The sequence below is a fragment of the Scyliorhinus canicula genome, chromosome 1 (assembly GCF_902713615.1).
Source record: "Scyliorhinus canicula chromosome 1, sScyCan1.1, whole genome shotgun sequence".
Classification (NCBI taxonomy): Eukaryota; Metazoa; Chordata; class Chondrichthyes; order Carcharhiniformes; family Scyliorhinidae; genus Scyliorhinus; species Scyliorhinus canicula.
The window spans coordinates 248,343,073-248,363,516 of record NC_052146.1 but is presented as its reverse complement, the minus strand read 5'-3'; the positions used below and the strand labels follow the sequence as shown (position 1 = coordinate 248,363,516).

At 48.6% G+C, this 20,444-nt stretch overlaps 1 protein-coding gene across 1 annotated transcript in view; it reads left to right on the top strand.

Annotated features, from left to right (window-relative positions):
* The first annotated feature begins 12,733 nt into the window (after positions 1-12,733).
* Positions 12,734-20,444, top strand: part of rd3 (retinal degeneration 3, GUCY2D regulator) — a 32,783-nt gene continuing 25,072 nt past the window's right edge. The window contains exon 1 of the mRNA XM_038810846.1: positions 12,734-12,982. The gene's annotated coding sequence lies outside the window, so the exon portion shown is untranslated. The remainder of the gene's footprint in view (positions 12,983-20,444) is intronic.

Sequence of the window (20,444 nt, the reverse complement as noted above, 5' to 3'; positions counted from 1 at the left end):
CATACTGGGTAACCCCGCTACAATCGCACGCATGCAAATAAAGCCAGATTGGCACCTTGTGCACCTTGGCAGTGCCAGGCTGTTACTGTCAGGGTACACAAGTGACACCAGCAGTGCCAGGGCACCACCCTGCCCAAAGGGCATGCAGCTTGGGGGACTCCAATTCTTTGGGAGACCCCCACAAGTGCTGTTCCATCTGATCCCCGTTTTTGGGGACCAGTGCTGAACGGCATTCACCCAAAGTCTTGATACGAAGGGGTTGAATCCCAAAGCCTCAGGCACCTTGGGAATCTGCATATTAGAGTGAGGCTTACTGCTTCGCTCTAATATGCAGATTTGTCAAAAAGTGATCCCGCCCATTGTGGGTGGGATTCACATCACAACGTCTCGCGGGATCACGTTGGATCTCACGAGATGTGCGCCGGGTGGATCCCGGGAGCGGGGTCTCCCAGCTTTCAATGGCCACGCTGCGCCACGGCGAACTGCTTTTCGGATGCAGTGTGGCTGTTGGATTGCGCCACACCCACTGTCTTCTGAAGCAGTGTTCGAAAGGCGCTCAATCACCAAAGAAAGAAACTCTCATCTCATCTCTATCCTTTAAGGGTGACCCCTAATGTTAATGCCCCCTAGTTCTGGACTCACCCACAAGAGGAAACATCCTTTTCACGTTCACCTTGTCAAGACCATTCAGGATCTTATATACTTCAATCAATTCACCCTCACTCTTGTAAACTCCAGTGGAAGTAAGCCCAGTCTGTCCAACCTTTCCTCGTATAACAACCCGCTCATTCCAGATATCAATCTAGTAAACCTCCACTGAACTGTATTTGCCATTGTCATGACACCTTATTAAATGGCTCTGGATATCAGAATACAGCACATCAACAGGCTTCCTTTTATCTACAGCAGGCTGACTCTTCCCAATTACCATGGGTTTTTCAAAGTGTCCAGCTATACCCTCCTTAATGATCGATTCTAACACCTTCTCCTACACAGCCATCAAGCTATAGGCCGATAGTGTCCTGTTTTCTGCCTCCCTCCCTTCTTGAACAGAGGGGTTATATTTGCTACTTTCCAGTTTGATGGAAATTTTCCAGAATCTGAGGAATTTGGGAAAACTAATACCAAAGCATTTACTATCTCATTAGCCACCCCACGGTGAAGTCCATCAGGCCCCTGAGACCTGCCAGCCCTAAGCTTTATCAGTTTATCACTTCATCACTTCACTAGAAATAGTAATTCACCGAGTTCCTCTCTCCCTTCTATCTCCTGATTTACAGCTATTACTAGAATGTTTTTTGTATCCTCTACAGTGAAGACAGAAGCAAAATATTTGTTCATTTCATCTGCCATTTCCTTGCCATCTACTATTAACTCCCCATTGTCACTCTCTAGAGAACTAACACTCACTTTACCGATGTTTTCATGTCAGATACCTGGAGATCAAAGTTACCCGTGATTATTTCTGCCCCTTTATCACACACACCCAATATGTTTTGTTGTACACTTGTTCTATACTGTGCTTATTGTTATGGGGCCTGTAGGCCATTCCCACTAGTAATTTATTTCCCCTCCTATTCCTCATCCCCACCCATTCTACATCCTGATCTCCTGAACCAACATAACCTCTAACTATTGCACAAATACCACCCTGGTTAATAGTGCTACACCTCCACCTTTACCTAGCTTCCTTCTCTTCTTGAATATCATATATCCTTTTATATTCAGGGTCCAATACTCATCATCCTGCAGCCATGGCTCCGTAATGGCTATCAGATCATATTTATTAACTTCAATGTGTGTTATAAATTCATTTAAAAAATGAAAATCGCTTATTGTCACGAGTAGGCTTCAATGAAGTTACTGTGAAAAGCCCCTAGTCGCCACATTCCGGCGCCTGTCCGGGGAGGCTGGTACGGGAATCGAACTGTGCTGCTGGCCTGCTTGGTCTGCTTTAAAAGCCAGCGATTTAGCCGAGTGAGCTAAACCAGCCCCTTTGTTATGAATGTAATGTGCATTCAGATACAGAGCCTTCAGTTTCTTCTTTTGTTATCTTTGTAACATCTAGTCTTGATTGTTGGTGTATTCTGAGGATTTTTTCTCTCTGTCCCTTCCTGCCAATCTCTAACCCTTATTTCCCATACTACTATTTTCCTCTCTTGCCTGGTCTCTTTTACTCTTTGAGATATCGCACCTCAGAGAGTTGGTTAGCTCAGTTAGCTGGTTTGTAAAGCAGAGTGATACCAACAGTGTGGGTTCAATTCCTACATCAGCTGAGGTTATTCATACAGTCCCCGCCTTCTCAACCTTGCCCCTTGACTGATATGCGGTGACCCCAGGTTAAATCACCACCAGTTATTTCTTAAAAGTCTATATCATATCCTTCCACATTTGATCACTTGCCACCCATGATTTAGTTTAAAACACCTTTCTATGTCCTTAGTTATACAGTTTGCAAGAACACTTGTCTCAGCACAGTTCAGGCGTAGACTGCCCCAACAATACAATCCTCATTCCCGAAGTGCCGGCCTCCAACCACATGACCCAACCCGAGAGGCCCGCTCAGCGTTCCGACTCACCTGAAGGAGGAAAAGGAGAGGATCGACGAGTAGGCCCGACCAGGCCTAGTTTGAGGCTTAACCTGACCGACCACCAATGTGGACCCTGCCACATGACCCAGCCCAACCTGACCCAGAAAGACCCTGCTTGCAACCCAAACCTAGACTAAACACCCCCAAAATAGCAAAGACGCCATGCGAAGGGCCCAAACACGCCAAAAGGTAGACCTGTTCCGTGGAACCCCAGGGTCTGACCAGATCGGGAACATGCCCCCACCTCGGTGACCCCAAAATCGCAACCACAGCTCAGGACCCCTCCAGACACAACCACTTACCTTCCACAAAGTCAGACTTCCCTCATCAGATCCTAGGACCACGAGAAGCAGCTGCCGGCCTAGGAAACTAGAGGAAAGCGGCGGTCTGCAGGTGAGAATAAAACAACGCGGTTTCAAGTCTCATCTCCCCAGCATACTCCTGGCAAACGTCCAAGCGATCGAAATAAGCTGGCTGAGCTTAACGCTAAATTTACCTCTCAGATAGAACTGAAAGACTGCTGTGGGCTCTGTTTCACAGAGACATGGCTCACTCCTGCCTCACCGGACAGTGACGTTCAACTTGAAGGCTTCTCAATTCACCGGATGGACCGCAAGGTGTCCTTGGACAAAGCGAAGGGTGGAGGGGTCTGCCTCCTCATCAACTTCACCTGGTGCTCGGAGATGGCGACCCTGGTGAACTACTGCTTCCCGAACCTGGAATACCTGGCTGTGTAGTGCCGCCCATCCTACCTTCCACTGGAGTTCACGTCAGCCATCATCACGGCGGTCTACATCCTACCTCAGGCGAAAGTGAAGAAGGCACTGGACGAATTGTACACCGCTATAAATAACAGTGAAACAGAATACCTGGAGACCTTGTTCATCATGGCCAGGGACTTCAACCAGGCCAACCTCAAAAGTGTACTGCCAAAATTCCACCAACACATCACCTGTCCCACCAAAGGCCCCAACATCCTCGACCACGGCTACACAAATATCAAGGGATCATACCGATCCACCCCCCCCCCCCCCCCCCCCCCGCCCCCCCACCCCCCGACTGCACTTGGAAAAATCAGATCACAAGTCGGTGCTCCTTCTCCCTGCATATAAGCAGAGCCTTAAGCGGGAGAATCCAGTTAGGAAGGTCGTGCAATGCTGGTCTGAGGCACCAGAAAAGCATCAACGCGACTGCTTGGAGTCAGTGGACTGGTCCATATTCAAGAACTCAGTGGCCACCCTAAACGGGTATGCCACTACCATCACAGACTTAATGAGTAAGAGTGTCAAAGACTGCATGCCAAAGAAGGTAGCACATACGTTCCCCAACTAGATACTATGGTTTAACCAGGAGAATCACTCCCTACTGAAGACCAGGTCTGAGGCATTCAAGACGGGTGACCCTGACCTAAAAAATAAATCGAGGCATCACCTCTGCAAAGCCAGGCCCAGAATGGAGTAGGAAGATGTCTGCAAGCACACCCATTGCTTTCCGAGGATTCACTTTCAAGAAGGCCTATCTGACTTTGGAAGCTGTGACGGTAGGTATGGGTGTGTCTAAGGCTGTTGGGGCAATTGACAACGGTTCATTGGCTTCCTGCTCGAAATGAGTCTAGAATGCATTGTGTTTATCAGTGAGGGGTACTCTGTTGCCAGAGATTCTACTCGGCTTTGCTTTGTCGCCCGTTGTGTTGTTTAAGCCTTGCCACAATCGACAAGAGTCAAAAGTGGTGCCGCTCCCGATTTCGGCGCAAACGGGGATTCGCCGGACGATCGCCGAACGCGATTTCGGCATTGCCGACTGGAGAATCCTGCCCAAGTACTCTGGCAACAGAGTACCCCTCGCCGATGTGCAGTGGATTGCCCTTAGTGTCCAAAAAAGGTTATGTAGGGTTATGGGGATAGGGTGGAGGTATGCGCTTACATAGGCTGCTCTTTCCAAGGGCCGGTGCAGACTCGATGGGCTGAATGGCCTCCTTCTGCACTGTAAATTCTATAACTGCCACAGCAGCCTCGGACACATCCATACCTACCGTCACAGCTTCCAAAGTCAGATAGGGCTTCTTGAAAGTGAATCCTCGGAAAGCAATGGGTGTGTTCGTAGACATCTTCCTACTCCATTCTGAGTCTGCTTCAAGAAGACCACCATGATACAGGTGCCAAAGACTACCAACCGATTGCCCTGACATCTATCGTTATGAAGTGTTTCAAAAGGTTAGACATGGGACACATCAGCTCCAAACTTCCAGATTGCCTTGATCCACTGCAATTCACATTCCCGCCACAACCAGTCCACAGCAGGCGTTTACACCCTGGCCCTACACTCATCCCTGGAGCATCTCGAAAACAAGGACTCCTTCATCAGATTCCTATTCATTGACTACAGCTCCACCTTCAACCCTGTAATCCCAGCCAAGTTCCTATCCAAACTCCAAAAGTTAGGACTTGGTATCTCCCTCTGCAACTGGATTCTCGACTACCTGACCCAAAGACCACAATCAGTAAGAATAAACAACAACACCTCTTCCACGACAGTCCTCAATATTGGGGCCCCACAAGGCCTTAGCCCCTACTGTACTCCCTATACACACATGACTATGTGGCAAAATTCGGCACCAACTCCATCTACAAGTTTGCTGATGACTCGACTGTAATGGGTCAGATCTCAAACAATGATGAGTCAGAATACAGGAGGGAGCTGGAGAACCTAGTGTACTGGTGTAACGACAACAATCTCTCCCTGAATGTCAGCAAAATTAAAGAGCTGGTTATTGACTTCAGGAAGCGAAGTGTCGTACACGTCCTTGTCAGCATCTACAGTGCTGAGGTGGAGATGGTTGACAACTTCAAATTCCTAGCTGTAAACATCACCAAAAATCTGTCCTGGTTCACTCACAATGACACTACGACCAAGAAAGCACAACAGCACCTATACTTTCTCAGGAAATTAAGGAAATTCGGCATGTCCACATTGACTCTTACCAATTTTTATCGATGCACCATAGAAAGCATCCTATCTGGCTGCATCACAGCCTGGTATGGCAACTGCTCGGCCCAAGACCGTAAGAAACTGCAGAGAGTCGTGAACACAGCCGAGTCCATCACACAAACCCGCCTCCATTGACTCTGTCTACACCTCTCACTGCCTTGGGAAAGTGGGCAGCATAATCAAAGACCCCTCCGACACGGGCTATTCTCTCTTCCAAACTCTTTCATCAGGCAAAAGGTACAAAAGTCTGAGAAAACACACCAACAGTTTCAAAAATGGCTTCTTCCCCGCTGTTAACAGACTCCTGAAAGCCCTCTTATGGACTGAACTGATCTCTCGACGCATCTTCTCTATAGTTGTAGCGCTCTATACCATATGCTTGACCCAATATCTATGTCTATGTACTTACATTGTGCATACATCGTATGTCTGATATTTGTCATTTATGGAGTGATCTGCCTGAACTACTTTTCACTGTACCTCACTACACACAACAATAAATCTAAATCTTTTCCAGCAGGGATGAAGGAGGGGCCAGGGGAAAAGAACGTGTGTGAGAAATCCAAAATTTGAGAAAAACAAAAAAGATTGGGACCAGTCAGATTGTATTTGTGAGTTTTTCAAGGCTGGCAAAGCCTCCATCTAGAAATAAGTTCCCAAAATGTACCAAACCCCCTGTTCTCCAGGACCTGAACAATGGATCCAAGCTCAAAGGCACAAAGGAGGTTATCACATCTCGGGGCAAGTGGGGACAGTGAGAGAAGACTGAGCTGTTACTGGAATTGCTTCCAAATCCTGAGGGCGGATATCACCACAGGGCTCGAGGAAAGACCTACAGGGGTAAAGGCAGCGGTGCAGTAATGATGGTGTGTAGGGAGTGATGCACCATCAATTGGACACGAGGCGAAGATGTGATCCAACAAAAGGCTTTAATGCACGAGATGTGTGCCTGGCAGCAGACGTACAGAAGAATGGCTGACTGCCGGAGAACACGGGTTCTTATATCCCGCCCTGTAGGCGGAGCTACCTACCTCTCAGCCAATCGGCCGAGAGACACATGACTTACCCGGGCCAATGGGCAGTGAGTCCTCTGCACCAATGGCAGCTCACCTCTGAGGTACCGTAATACCCCTAGTCATACTACCACAGGGAGGAGGCTGCAGCTCAAGGCCGGGCCTCCAATCTACTCCAGTCGACTTCAGGTCACTGAGCCTTTGTAGGATTTTCTGCACGTTGGCAGCCCAGTAATCAAACACGAGATTCGGGAAGGGTAAGCCTCCCGATCCGCTGTCTCTCTGAAGCAGAGCGCTGCGGACTCTGGGACTCTTACCTGTCCAGATAAACTCCAATATTAAGTTGTTGACTCGAATTAAAAATGCTTTGGGTCGAAAAATGGGGATACTTTGAAATAAGAATGAAAGCCTTGGTAGCACATTCATTTTGACAGTTTGAATCCAGCCTGCCAGAGTCAGAGGGAGATTATTCCCCCTCTGTAAATCCATTTTAATCTTACCAATGGGGCTTGAAAAGTTCAGCCTGTGGATAAGGCCCAGTTATGGGCTACGCTGATCCCCAGATATCGGAAGTTTGAGGACGAGACGTGAAATAGCAGCGAGCCAAGCTGAGCCCCTCTGGCTGACGGGTTCACTGGAAACACTCACTTTTACTCACATTTAATATATAACCTGAAAATGTGCCAAATCTCGTGAGTACCTTCATGACGTTTTCTGTTGAGGAGGTCGAATCCGTAATATATAAGAGTAGGTCATCTGCTTATAGGTCATGTGCTCCTCTCCCTCCCGGTGTTTTCCCATCCACCCCTCCGATGATGTCAATGCTATCACCAGAGGTTCAATGGCCATCGCAAAGAGCAATGGAGAAAGGGGCCAGCCCTGTGTAGTGCCCCTGCCTTGCAGGAAGTATTCAGAGGAGGTTTTGTGCAGCTGTTGGCTTTTGGAACATTGTACATTAGACAAATCCAGGAGGAGAATTTGGGGCCAAATCTGAATCAATCCAAGATCTCAAAAATGTAGTTCCACTCCACTCTGTCAAATGCTTTTCCTGCATCCAAAGATACTATCACTCCAGGTTCTCGAGCAGATGAGGAGGAAAGGAGAATGTTCAAGTGACATCGGACATTGGCCGATAACTGTACCTTTGACAAAGCCTGTCTGATCCTCAGATATTATAGTTGGGAGATAAGGTTCCATCCGGGTTGCCAGGACTTTAGCCAGTAACTTAACATCAGTGTTAAGGAGTGCAAAGAGTCGATAAGACCCACACTCTACTGGGTCCTTACCCTCTTTAAGGAGCACCGAGATTAAGGGCAAGTGACGGGGGTAGTGACCCGCTAGACAGTGAATCATTGAGCATGTTCAATATTAAGGATATTAGTTGTTCTGAGAACCTCTTATACAATTCAGATGGGAAGCCGTCAGGAAGGGGGCTTTGCTGAATTGCAGCCGACCAATATATTTCTGTATTTCTCCTGGGCTTAAGGGGGATTCCAGTTCTCATTTCCTGCCTTTCTCAATGGTCAGGATGTGTAAACCATCGAGAAACCTCATCGTGTCTTAGGTATCTGAAGGAGGCTCTGACTTGTATAGCTCATGGTAAAACGTACTGACAGCCACATTTACCTGGAGAGGGGCTGATACTAGGTTACCTTCTTTGCTCCGAATCTGAGGGATTTCTTGGGCGCAGCCAGCTTCTTGAGTTGATGTGCAAGAAGACGACCCACCTTCTCGCCACGTTCATAGAAAGTGCTCCTTGAATGTCGTAACTGGTGCATCGCTTTATTCCTGAAGATCGATTCAAATTGAAGTTGCAAGATTTTTCTGTGCATCAGTAATTCTGGTGTCGAGGCAAAAGAATATTGGGCAGTCAACCTCCAAGATGGAGTCCACCAGTCATTCCTCTTTTTCCTTTTTTCACAATGTGAGCTTTATATGAGATAATTTCCCCTCCTTATGATAGCCTTTAGGGTTTCTCAGCGTTGAAGGAGAAATGGACTCTGTTTTGTTGAGTTTGATAAAGTCTGCAGTAGCAGCTGACAATCGCTCACAAAACTTGTCAATTCCAATAAAGTGGTGTCTAGTCTCTATGTGTCTAGGCGCATAGGGGGTCTGAAATCAAAGCAAAATTCAACAAAATGAGGGGCATGATCCAAGATGACAATTGCCGAGTACTTGGATGCTCTCACTGACGGGAGAAAGGATTTGTCAACAAGAAAAAAAATCATTTGGGAGTAGGCTTGGCCAACATACAAAGAAATTAAAATTCTTTATTTTGGGTGCAGAAAACGCCACGGGCCAACCCTTCCAATCCTCTCCACAAAAGAGGTCAATGCCTTGGACATCCCAGTTTGGGGCCAGGATTTTGACGTGGAACGTTCCAGGGTCCAGTTCACAGTTGAAGTCTCCTCCTAGGATCATCCGTGTGAGTCTAAATTGGGGAGCAGGTTCACCAGGGAGCTTATGAAGCTTGGGTCATCCCAAGCTTGGGAGCATAAATATTCACCAAAATAACCGGAGTGTTTTCCAGTGAACCACAGACAATAATGGAGCGCCCATTAGGGTCATCCACAATCCGGTAGGGAGTAAATTGTATTTTTTTGTGGGTTAGTACTGCCGTACCTCTGGCCCTACCATTAAAGCCTGAGTGAAAGTCTTGTCCCACCCAATTTTTGTGAAGCCGTACCTGGTCCTTCACCCAGAAGTGGGTCTCCTGTAGGAACACAACACCTGGGTCCAGACCCTCTAAATATGCAAAGACCCTATTCCACTTCACTGGTCCAATAAACTCCTCACGTTCCAGGTTATGAGGCGGAGAGGAGAACCTCTCCCACCTCTCCCACCAGGGTCAGCCATTATATCTGTAGTTCAGCAAGTAAGGAATCCTGTAACGCCTCGGTGAGGAGATACCACCAGGACAGCGGCCTGTTCCAGCCCAAAGACCAGACAAATACAAATTAGAGGACAGCGTCAAACTACCAACTATAACCCCCTCCCTCCCCTAATCCCACCCTAACCCAACAACCCCCGACAAAAACATCTAATTTGTACAAAACCTGAACTCTTTAACACTATAATCTAAGCTCCCCCTCCCAGGGTGTTTGCGAGTGGGAGCTGCAGTATACCCACATTTGTAACTTCCCTTCTCCAGACCATCTCTAGCTAAAGCTGAGAAACTCTCCAACCGACCCTATATTAAAATTGAGAAAAATCATTAACAATATTTAAAAGTTTCACTTGTAATGATCCAGGGACAACGACAGCACAGTAAGAGCGATATATACAGCACTAGCATAGCACAAAACCTTTTCAATAGTAATAACCTTTCAGTATAGATCCACCATAGAAACAAAAATCATTTAACTTCTGAACGTACAGCAATTTAACTCATAGGCAAAAGTAGAGAAAGGTTTACACAGAATTCAAACCAAGTTTCCTACAAAAATGTTCGCACTTCTGGGGAATCAAAGAAGTGATCTTTTACCTCAACATAGACTCGAAGATGGACCGGGTGTAGTAGCCCAAACAGAGTGCCCTCTTGAATAGGGCAGTTTGCGTCCCGTTGAATGTTGCCCTTTTTTCACCTTCTCTGCGCTAAGGTCCTGGTACAGCTGGATCGAGTGACCGGCCCATTTAACATCCCGGTGCTCCCTGGCCCCCTGCAGGATTTGCTCCTTTTCTTTAAAATTATGCTACCTTATGATCATTGCTCCAGGGGCTTCCGCTGCACCAGGGATCTGGGTTCAAGTGCTAACCTGAAGTATTAATATAATATTCTCTTTAATATTCAAGCCGTTTGGTGAATCAGCATATCTAGCACACTTTATCAGCATTAAAATGCCTCTAAATACTTTCTGTAAAGAAGAATAACACAGTTGATTGGTAAAAGGAAAATGGTGAGTTTGGAGTAAATGAACGGCACAGTCAAAGAGAAGGGTTTTGAAAAAGTTTCTGAACACGGAAAAGAAACGGGGACAAAAAAAGTGAGAATGGGCAGCGGCATCATAGCTAAACAAGTAGTCACTGACATTGAATGGAAGAAGGAAGGGACTTGGAAAAGACAGGTGTTAGAGGAACTACAACATTAGGCACGAGAAAATCACCATAAGGTGGGTGCAAGGCCATGGAGGGATTTGAATACAAGGAAGAAAACTTTGAAGTCAACTTGTTGGGACTTGTAGATCTAGTGAAGCTTCTAAAGGCTAAGTTGGATGGGAGAGCTGGGCTTTGTGCAGGTGGGATTGGAGGCAGCTGCATTTTGGATGCATTTAAGTAGGTAGGTTGGCTAGAATTACATTAGACAAATTAAGCCTGAAGGTGATGAAGGTATAAACAAGAGAAAAGTACTTCATAATGAAGGCAGAGGGGTGGAACAGTGGTTAGCACTGCTGCCTCACAGCTCCAGAGACCTGGGTTCAATACTGACCTTGACTGTGTTGAGTTTGTACGTTCTCCCTGTGTATGTGGGTTTCCTCTGGGTGCTCCAGTTTCCTCACACAGTCCAAAGATGTACGGGGATATGGTGGGGGAATGGGGCCTAGGTAGAAAGTTCTTTCGGAGGATTGGTGCATACATGAGGGGCCGAATGGCCCCCCTTCTGCACTGTAGGGATTCTATGATAACGTTGAACAGTACAATGAGATTCTACATCTTTTTACTCAGACAGGGCTGGCAGCTGGGGAGTTGAAACGAAGAGCAGTCCAAAAATTAGAGCCGCTGTTTTGACAATATTAAGCAATGGAAAATTTTGGCCTATTCGGGATTGCATGCGCATGAGAAGTGTAAGAAGTAGCACCATTTTTGCAATCAGTGAAGGAACCTATCAGCTTCCATGCAATAGTTCAGCTCATACTCCCAAATTGTCAAGGCATAGTGCGTTGATGCTGGGAGGTGACCAGAGGTGGGCCAAGAACTGGCTTTGGGGGGCAGCAAGGCAAACATTTTGAAGTGAATGTAATATCTGCGTGAGACAGACATAAGCAGAACCAGGAGAAAGCACTAACAAGAAGGTGGACTGGAGAAGAGGGTGGAATGGTCACTTTACAGCCTTTTCTGCATTTATTTTAGATTTTCAGTGCTGAAGATATATCAACTAATATTTTACATATTTTCCTCAATATTTGCTCTGATCTACTATGTTTAATATGTGCGATGCATTGAATTCAATCTTTAATTTAGCATATGGGGAGACAGTGGCTCAGTAGTATTGTCACTGACTAGTAATCCAGAGACCCAGGGTGATGCTCTCCGGACCGGTGTTTGAATCCCACTGAGACAGACGGTAACATTTGAGTTCAATTAAAAATTTGGAATTAAAAGTCTCATGATGAACCATTGTGGATTGTCACCCATCTAGTTCACTAATGTCCTTACCTGGTCTGGCTTATGTGTGACTCCATACCTACAGCAATGTGCCCCCTGAAATGGCCCAGCAAATCACTCAGTTCAACGGCAATTAGGGATGGGCAACAAATGCTGGCTCAGCCAGGGAAACCCAAATCCCCCGAGTGGATAGAAAAAAATACAACATTTAGAACTTCTTTGTGTGCAGTATAGCAGAAAAATATCTCCACCTTTTCCTCATTAGAAAACTAAAGACATGCAACTCAATTAAATTGGAAAAACCAAAGCGGAGAAAGGAAATCAACTGTGGAAAACAAAATGATAAAATATTAGAACAGATAAGATTACGCAAATCCTCTTGCATTTCTTAGAGAGGATTATTCCAAAATCTCTGACTTCATCAACCTACCTTTTGTTGCTTTACGTAACTATTTACATTAATCCGGTTAAAAGATGAAGGAAAACTTAATACATTGAAAACAAGAATTCAACCTCTTCATCAGCTTGATTCTAGAAAACCACAACCCTTCACCTTGTGGTCTGGGAGGCAACTGATAGCATCTGCCGAATGAATCATGTCACAAATTCGTGCAGATGAAACCAACTAAAGATGATTAATTTCCTGTGTGTGTGTGAATTGTGAATTAATCTTTGAATTGTTGCCTCCTGCCTCATCACACTCTGACTTCAAGTTCAGCCCCCCTTTCCTCTACCCAAGATTGCGCAACATTGTTCGCTGCATGCGAAGCTTATGTGAAAATCGGCTTAGACAGTCGCTATGGCAACTGCCAATAATAATAGGAAGAGTGAGGGCTTCGCCAGTGAATCATCTTCGCGATGGTAAAACGGAGGCAACAAGTCCTGAGCAAGAGGGATCGATCTCACTGTGCTCTTCCCCGAGCTGGTCCTCCCATTAGGCTCACACCCGGCATCCCAACTCAGCGGGGCCAGCGGGGATCAGGTTCCATGTCCCGGCGTCTCAGCACTTTTTAAACGTGAAGGACTCCTCCACCTGCTCTGAATACAGAGACTCGGCTCTGAGCGAGAGTAAGTGATGCACTTTTGCAATGTTAGTGCTTGTGGATCCAGCTGCTCTGTCTGCAGCGATAGCTGGCAATTGTAAATGATATAGGCTTTTGTTTTGTCTGGTTGAAATTGAGGTCTATCTGTTGGTGTCATGACAAAAGGGAGAGAGAAAACAATTAGTAAAATAAACCGAATCAGACGATTCTTATAAAGCAATATTCATGATCCATAATTGGACAATTTATTTTTGTCTAATAATAACTCTATTGTAGCTAATATCTTCGTAAAGGTAGTGAATTTCTCATATGTTTCAGATAGCTTTTGCAAGTGTGGCCACAGCCATCAAAGGGACAGACCACATTTGATTTAGTTAACAGTAGAGGTGGTAAACATTTATCGAATATTATTTGAAAGAGAAGTGTGAAACAGCTACTGAGATTCTAGATTTAGATAATGCAATGGGATGAAGCAGAGGCTGTTCACAGTGAGAACCTGACAAATCCGTTAATGGGTAAAATGACAGGAATGGTGGGAGTTCAAGAAATAATTTAACCTGGTACAGACCAATTTGAACCCCATGAGGGGTAAGAGGTCTGCAAGGCAGCCATGGATGACTAAAGTGGTATGTGTAAATGTTGCCACAGTACCACAGACTGCATTATTGAGCGAGAGTTGACTGGCGGTGGCTTAACCTGAGGGCCACCACACCTCAGGCGAGGGACAAGGTTGAGGAGGCAGACCTTCATGATTAACCTCAGGCCGGTACAGGAATTGAACCCGCGCTGTTGGCATTGCTCCACACCACCCAGCCAACTGAGCTAACCAACCCCCCAACACTAAAGTGGTAACATTAAATTGAGGGGGCAAAAATGCACAAATGCAAAACGACAACACAGATCCTATCATATGGGATAGAAGGGGAAAAAATGGATAGCAAGAGTTATGGAAAGAAAATTGCAAGGGATAACCAAATCAATGCAACATGTTTTCCAATTTTGTGTCATCTGCAAACATTAAAAAATGTCATGTATACCCAAATCCGGGTCATTAAGTTATATCAAAAGAGCAATGGTCTGAGCAATAAAGCATAGAGAACAGTAAGAGTACTGATTCATCAGTTGACGGAGGGCAGAAGGTGATAATCAGCAGGATATTTCCTTGCCCAGGATTGACCCAGTGGCATGAGACTCCATGGATCTGTTGGGGTGATAGCAGACATTTCATAGAATTTACAGTGCAGAAGGAGACCATTCAGCCCATCGAGTCTGCACCAGCTCTTGGAAAGAGCACCCTACTTAAGCCCACACCTCCACCCCATCCCTGTAATCCAGTAACCCTACTTAACCTAAGGGGCAATTTAGCATGGCCAGTCCACCTAACCGGCACATCTTTTGGACTGTGGGAGGAAACCGGAGCACCCGGAGAAAACCCACACAGAAACGGGGGAAACGTGCAGACTCCACACAGACAGTGACCCAAGCCGGGAATCGAACCTGGGACCCTGGAGCTGTGAAACAACTATGCCAACCACTGTGCTACTGTGCTGCCCAGGTCTCTCGGGGCTTCCAACAGTACACCACTGTGCTGCCACCAGCTCTCGATGTGTGGTGATGAAGGAGTCTGGGATCTTTGTTGTAGGTAAAATTCTGTTATTATGACATTGTCAGGCTGTTGCCTAGTCTTGGGATACTTGTCCTAATATTGGCACAAGTCCCCAGATGTTAGTGAAGATGACTTTGCGGGGTCAACTGGGCAGGGTGTGGCTTTATCAATTCCTTAGTTGATTTTGAGTGGTCCATCTAGTTTAGACTCTTGTTCAACATTTGCGTAGAGGTTTGATACAACTGAGTGGCTAGCTAAACCATTTCAGAGGGGCATTAAGCGTCAGCCATATCATTGTGGCTCTGGTATCATATGTCGGCCAGACTGGGTATAGATGGTAGGTTTTTGCAACAATCTTGCAATCTTCATGATCATCCCTACTGTGATTATCTTTTATTCCAGATTTATTAATTAATTTACTTTAAATTCCTGCCATGATGAATTTGGTACTCATGTCTCTGGAGCATTATTCTGGGTGTCTGGATCACTCATACAGTAACATCACTACTATGCTATCTTCCTATGCATTCACATAAGAGAGTACTGCATGTTGGTTTGGGCGGCAATCTGCGACAACCATCGGTTTGCCCCCGGAAGTATGGATGGGGGGTTTCGAGCATGGCGGCGGTCGGGGGTGGGAAGGGTGGACGATATGTTCCTGGAAGGGAGCTTTGCGAGTTTGAGGAGCTTGGAGGAGAAATTTGGGCTGGTAAGGGGAAATGATTTTAGGTACCTACAGTTGCGGGACTTTGTTCGTAGACAGGTCCCATCTTTCCCACGCCTCCCGCCAGTGGGGATCCAAGACAGAATAGTCTCTAGGGGGGAAGAAGGGGAGGGTAGAGTCTCTGATATTTATAAGGTGCTCATGAGGGAGGAAGGGTCCCAGACGGAGGAACTGAAACTTAAATGGGAGGAGGAGCTAGGCAGGGAAATGGAGGACGGGCTGTGGGCAGAGGCCCTGAGTAGGGTAAATTCGACCGCGACATGTGCCACGCTCGGGCTGATTCAATTTAAGGTCGTTCACCGGGCCCATATGACGGTGGCTCGGATGAGCAAATTCTTTGGGATAGAGGACAAATGCGCTAGGTGCGCGGGAGGACCAGCGAACTACGTTCACATGTTTTGGGCATGCCCTAAGCTTAGGGGGTACTGGGAGGGATTTGCGGGCGTCATGTCCTGGGTGCTAAAAACAAGGGTGGCGATGGGTCCAGGGGTGGCAATTTTTGGGGTTTCGGAAGACCCGGGCGTCCAGGGGGAGAAAGAAGCCGATGTTTTGGCCTTTGCTTCCCTGATAGCCCGGCGACGAATACTATTGGCGTGGAGGGGCTCAAAGCCCCCGAAGACCGAGTTGTGGCTTGCGGACATGTCGAGTTTCCTGGGTATGGAAAAAATTAAGTTCGCCTTGAGGGGATCTGTACAGGGGTTCGCCCGGAGGTGGCAACCATTTATTGACTTCTTTGCAGGAGAATGAGCGTCAGCAGGGTGGGGGGGGGGGGGGGGGGGGGGGGGGGTAGAGTAGAGTACAGTAGGAGGGATAAAATGGCGGGTAGTACCGGTGGGAGAGGAGCGGGCTTGTGCAGTATGTTACGATTGAAGTATTGAATGTACGTGGATGTTTGCACATTTTTGCCTTTTTTGCTTTCTTTCTGTTGATGTCTGTTACTGTTTACAAAGCCAAAAACTACCTCAATAAAATTGTTTATTAAAAAAAAAAGAGAGTACTGCATCCAATTCCTAAACAAGCACTTCAAATTCCATCAAGAACAGTTACTGAACCTTTATTTATCACAGTTGTCAACTTCCGGTGACGGTGATGTGCTGAGTAGTCGCACATCAGGTGGCTCGCCTCCTACGAACCTGAAAATAGGCTCATTTTACCCAAAGTAGCCCGCTAAAATAGGGAAAGAAAGTATCCCCTCACCCTAGCTACTGACACTACAAGAGAGGGTCCCGACAACAGTAACTCCAGATGCTGTAAGGAGACGAGAAACGGGAGAAAGCAGGAGAAACAAGCAGCCGAGATGCCAGATGCTCGAGGCGACGAAGCGCCGGCCACACCAGAGCGTGAAGGACCACCAAAGCATTAGAAAAAGCCTCAACAGACCAGAGTGACAGGATCGCCACCCTGGAGATGGAAATAGCGAGGTCGCTGGCGATGCAGGGGAGCATAAAGGGGAAAATAGAGGACCAGGAAAACCGGTCACAGCACCAAAACATAAGAATAGTGGACCTGCCTGAAGTGAGCGAGGGCAGAGACCTCATGCACTATGTGGTCCAGATGCTGGGAAACCTGGTGGGAAGGGACAGCTTCCCCAACCCACCAGAAATAGACAGAGCTCACAGGTCGCTTCAACCAAAACCCAAGGCTGGAGAGCAGCCGAGGGCAATAACACCAAGAGGGGAACAGTCAGGGGAGTAAATGGGGGTAGGGCAGCAAGCGGGGGAGCAGGAACAGGAAGGGGGAGAGGGCAAGGAGGGGGAAGAATCATAGGGAGATCATAGAAGGACAAGGGCAGTAAGGGCAATAGGCTGGCGACAATAAACCACACGTTTACATGGAACACATAGGCGCTGCAAGCAGCCACTTTGGAGGGTCCCCAAACAAAGGGAAACCCGGAGAGCAGAGGCTCACCCACATGGCGTACACACAGGTTTCGGTCATGTTAGGTGGCCCTTGGACAAAGGAAAATCCCAGAGCGCAGGGGGCCCAGCCTCATGGTGAGAACAGTGACCGTGGCCATTTACGATGGCCCCCTAACAAAGGGAAACCCCGGAGTGCAGGGGCCCAGCCTCATGGTGAGAACAGTGACCGTGGCCATTTGCGATGGCCCCCTAACAAATGGAAACCCCGGAGTGCAGGGGCCCAGCCTCATGGTGAGAACAGTGACCGTGGCCATTTGCGATGGCCCCCTAACAAAGGGAAACCCCGGAGTGCAGGGGCCCAGCCTCATGGTGAGAACAGTGACCGTGGCCATTTGCGATGGCCCCCTAACAAAGGGAAACCCCGGAGTGCAGGGGCCCAGCCTCATGGTGAGAACAGTGACTGTGGCCATTTGCGATGGCCCCCTAACAAAGGGAAACCCCGGAGTGCAGGATCACATCCAAGGTAAGTATGGTTGATCCTGCGGGCGGGTGAGGGGGGGTCAAAAAACCCCTATCAGGATAGGCACGTAGAATGTCAGAGAACTCAACGGCCCAGTGAAAAGATCCAGAATCTTCGCCCACGTGAAAAGTATGAAAGCTGACATAGTCTTCCTCCAAGAGACGCACCTGAGGGAGAAGGACTGATGCGGGTAAGGAAGGGCTGGGTGGGACAGACCTACCATTCCTGTTACGGGATGAGATCCTGGGGGTAGCCATACTGCTAAATAAGAGGAGAATGTTTACTGTGATGAGGATGGTTACAGACCCAGGTTACAGGCGGTTACAGACTCGTGGTCAACGGTGCCCTGGACGGGGCACCAGATATCCTGGTGAACGTGTACATACCCAACTGTGATGACACAAAGTTTGTTAAGAAGACTATGGTGGAAATCCCTGATGTTGACACACACCAACTTATCATTGGGGGGTGTTTAACTGTGTACAGGACCCACGATCCGACAGGTCGAACCCCAAAACAAGGAGGACCTCTAATATGGAATATTCATGGAGCAGATGGGGGCAGTGGATCCATGGCTGTTCACCCGTCCAAGGGAGAAGGAGTTATTCTTCTTCTCCCAGGTACATAACGTATACACCAGGATTGACTTCTTTGTATTGGGGAAATTGGTGCTTCCAGGGATAGTAAGAGCGTAATACTCCGCAATCGTAATCTTCGACCATGCTCCACATTACATGGATATGAGGTTGGAGACGGGCAGTGCCCAACGCTCCCCATGGTGGTTGGACATGGCCCGCCTGGCCGATACAGCTTGCTTCGAGAAAATATCACAGGCCATAGGCGAGTATATTACTAATAACCGTAACGGGGAGGTCTCACCCTCCACACTCTGGGAGGTGCTGAAGGCTGTGATCAGGGGGTAAATTATTGCTTACAAAGCACAAAGAGATAGGGAAGAGAGTGCAGCTCTGCAACAGCTCGTCAACTCTATACTGGAGGTAGACCGGCGATACTCTGCGGCCCTGACTGTAGAGCTCGTGGTGCAGAGGAAGAAGCTACAAATGGACTTTGACCTGCTCTCCACGAGTAAAGCAGCGCACCAACTCTGCCAGACACGGGGCACCCTGTACGAACATGGAGACAAGGCTAGCCATCTGCTGGCTCACCTGCTGAGAAAACAGACATCCGCAAGGGAAATAGCCCAGATTAGAGATAGCAAAGGCAACTTAGAAGTGGAACCGGATAAGGTCAACGAGGCATTCAAGGCCTTCTACCTGGGGCTGTACACCTCCGAGGCCCCAGTAGGGGATTTGAAGATGGAACAGTTCCTCAATAGACGGGACATGCCAGTTGTGGGGGGGGAATAGGAAACAGGCGCTAGAAGCACCACTAGAACTGGGAGAAGTCATGAAGAGTATTAACTCTATACAGGCAGGGAAGGTGCCGGGACCACATGGATTCCCGCGGACATCTACAAAGCATTTGCGGCAGCACTGGTCCCACCCCTGTGGGAGATGTTCACAGACTCGCTGGTGATGGGCACACTGCCACCTACGCTAGCACAAGCTTCAATCTCGCTGATACCCAACAAGGTCAAAGACGCAACAGAATGCGGGTCCTATGAACCCATTCCGCTGCTAAACATAAATGCAAACATTCTGGCCTGAGGCACGAGGCAGGGATGCCCCGCTATCCCCGCTATCCCCCGCTATCCCCGCTATCCCCGCTAGCCCCGCTATCCCCGCTATCCCCGCTATCCCCGCTAGCCCCGCTATCCCCGCTATCCCCGCTATCCCCGCTAGCCCCGCTAGCCCCGCTATCCCCGCTATCCCCGCTATCCCACTATCCCCGCTAGCCCCGCTATCCCCGCTATCCCCGCTATCCCCGCTAGCCCCGCTATCCTCGCTATCCCCGCTATCCCCCGCTATCCCCGCTATCCCCGCTATCCCCGCTATCCCCCGCTAGCCCCCGCTATCCCCGCTATCCCCGCTATCCCCGCTATCCCCGCTATCCCCACTATCCCCGCTATCCCCGCTATCCCCGCTATCCCCGCTATCCCCGCTATCCCCGCTATCCCCGCTATCCCCGCTATCCCCGCTATCCCCGCTATCCCCGCTATCCCCGCTATCCCCGCTATCCCCGCTATCCCCGCTATCCCCGCTATCCCCGCTATCCCCGCTATCCCCGCTATCCCCGCTATCCCCGCTATCCCCGCTATCCCCGCTATCCCCGCTATCCCCGCTATCCCCGCTATCCCCGCTATCCCCGCTATCCCCGCTATCCCCGCTATCCCCGCTATCCCCGCTATCCCCGCTATCCCCGCTATCCCCGCTATCCCCGCTATCCCCGCTATCCCCGCTATCCCCGCTATCCCCGCTATCCCCGCTATCCCCGCTATCCCCGCTATCCCCGCTATCCCCGCTATCCCCGCTATCCCCGCTATCCCCGCTATCCCCGCTATCCCCGCTATCCCGCTATCCCCGCTATCCCCGCTATCCCCGCTATCCCCGCTATCCCCGCTATCCCCGCTATCCCCGCTAGCCCCGCTATCCCCGCTATCCCCGCTATCCCCGCTATCCCCGCTATCCCGCTATCCCCGCTATCCCCGCTATCCCCGCTATCCCCGCTATCCCCGCTATCCCCGCTATCCCCGCTATCCCCGCTATCCCCGCTATCCCCGCTATCCCCGCTATCCCCGCTATCCCCGCTATCCCCGCTATCCCCGCTATCCCCGCTATCCCCGCTATCCCCGCTATCCCCGCTATACCCGCTATCCCC